Source organism: Arachis stenosperma, chromosome 6, assembly GCF_014773155.1.
Source record: "Arachis stenosperma cultivar V10309 chromosome 6, arast.V10309.gnm1.PFL2, whole genome shotgun sequence".
In the NCBI taxonomy this organism is placed as follows: domain Eukaryota; kingdom Viridiplantae; phylum Streptophyta; class Magnoliopsida; order Fabales; family Fabaceae; genus Arachis; species Arachis stenosperma.
Window position 1 is genome coordinate 65559576 of NC_080382.1, and position 2151 is coordinate 65561726.

General features: G+C 36.7%; 1 non-coding gene across 1 annotated transcript; it reads left to right on the forward strand.

The window, feature by feature from the left end:
* Nucleotides 1–538: 538 nt before the first annotated feature.
* On the forward strand, nt 539–646 carry LOC130938264 (small nucleolar RNA R71). Its single transcript, XR_009069436.1, has one exon. It is a non-coding gene; the product is annotated as a small nucleolar RNA R71 (small nucleolar RNA).
* Nucleotides 647–2151: the final 1505 nt, after the last annotated feature.

Genomic DNA, 2151 nt, shown 5'->3' on the forward strand with positions numbered 1-2151 from the left:
GAGAAGATGATGGAAAAGGCTTGCTATTGCTAAACCTGTTTCTTCCACCATTATTGTTATTGAAACCTTGTTAAGGTCTCTCTTGATTCTTCCATGAGAGATTTGGGTGATTTCTCCATGAAGAATTGTAGGTATTTCCATAGGGTTCTCCTAGGTAATTCACCTCTTCCATGGAAGGGTTCTCAGGATCATAAGCTTCTTCCTCAGATGAAGCATCCTTAGTACTGTTTGGTGCATTTTGCATTCCAGACAGACTTTGAGAAATCAAATTGACTTGTTGAGTCAATATCTTGTTCTGAGCCAATATGGCATTCAGAGTGTCAATCTCAAGAACTCCTTTCTTCTGACTAGTCCCATTGTTCACAGGATTCCTTTCAGAAGTGTACATGAATTGGTTATTTGCAACCATTTCAATCAATTCTTGAGCTTCTGCAGGCGTCTTCTTCAGATGAAGAGATCCTCCAGCAGAGCTATCCAAGGACATCTTAGATAGTTCAGAGAGACCATCATAGAAAATACCTATGATGCTCCATTCAGAAAGCATGTCTGAAGGACATCTTCTGATTAATTGTTTGTATCTTTCCCAAGCTTCATAGAGGGATTCTCCATCCTTCTGTCTGAAGGTTTGGACTTCCACTCTAAGCTTACTCCATCTTTGTGGTGGAAAGAACTTTGCCAAGAAGGCATTGACTAGCTTTTCCCAAGAGTCCAGGCTTTCTTTAGGTTGAGAATCCAACCATATTCTAGCTCTGTCTCTTACAGCAAAAGGGAATAGCATCAGTCTATAGACCTCAGGGTTAACCCCATTAGTCTTGACTGTGTCACAGATTTACAAGAATTCAGCTAAAAACTGATGAGGATCTTCCATTGGAAGTCCATGGAACTTGCAATTCTGTTGCATTAGAGAAACTAATTGAGGCTTAAGCTCAAAGTTGTTTGCTCCAATGGCAGGGATAGAGATGCTTCTCCCATAGAAGTCGGGAGTAGGTGCAGTAAAGTCACCCAGCACCTTCCTTGCATTGTTGGCATTGTTGTTGTTTTCGGCTGCCATGGGTTCTTCTTCTTTGAAGAATTCGGTCAGGTCCTCTAAAGAGAGCTGTGCTTTGGCTTCTTTTAGCTTTCTCTTCAAGGTCCTTTCGGGTTCAGGATCAGCTTCAACAAGAATGCCTTTGTCTCTGCTCCTGCTCATATGAAAGAGAAGAGAAAAAGAAAATGTGGAATCCTCTATGTCACAGTATAGAGATTCCTTGAAATGTCAGAGGAAAAGAGAAATAGAAAGAAGAAGGGGAAGAAGAATTCGAACTTTAATTAGATAAGGTTCGAATTGTGCATTTAGAAGGAGTGGTACTCCATAAATAGAAGGATGTGAGAAGGAGGGAAGAGGATTTTCGAAAATTCAATCAAAAGATTTTGAAAACATTTTGAAAATTTGATTGATAATTTTCGAAAATTGAAAGTGGAAGAGAAATCAAGTGATTTTTGAAAAAGATTTTGAAATTAGAGACTAAAAAGAATTTGATTGAAAACTAATTTGAAAAAGATATGATAAAAAAATATGATTGAAAGGTTATGGTTTTAAAAAGATGTGATTGAGAAGATATGATTTGAAAACAATTTTAGAAGATATGATTTGAAAACAATTTGAAAAGATATGATTTTAAAAATTAATGACTTGCCTAACAAGAAAAGATATGATTCAAACATAAAACCTTTCTCAACAGAAAAGGTAACAAATTTGAGATGTTCAATCAAATCATTAATTGTTAGGAAGTATCTTTGAAAAAGGAAGGAAATTGATTTTGAAACCATTTGATTGAAAAGATATGATTTGAAAAAGATTTGATTTTGAAAAACTTTGAAAACTTGAAAAAAAATTGATTTGAAAACAAAATCTTCCCCCTGGCACCATCCTGGCGTTAAACGCCCAGAATGGTATACATTCTGGCGTTTAACGCCCAAAATGCTACCTTTTTGGGCGTTAAACGCCCAACTAGGTGCCCTGGCTGGCATTTAAACGCCAGTCTGCCTTCTTCACTGGGCATTTTTGAGTGCTCAGCTTTTTCTGTATAATTCCTCTGCAGTATGTTCTGAATCTTCAATTCTTTGTATCATTGACTTGAAAAGACACAAATTAAAAATATTTTTGGATTT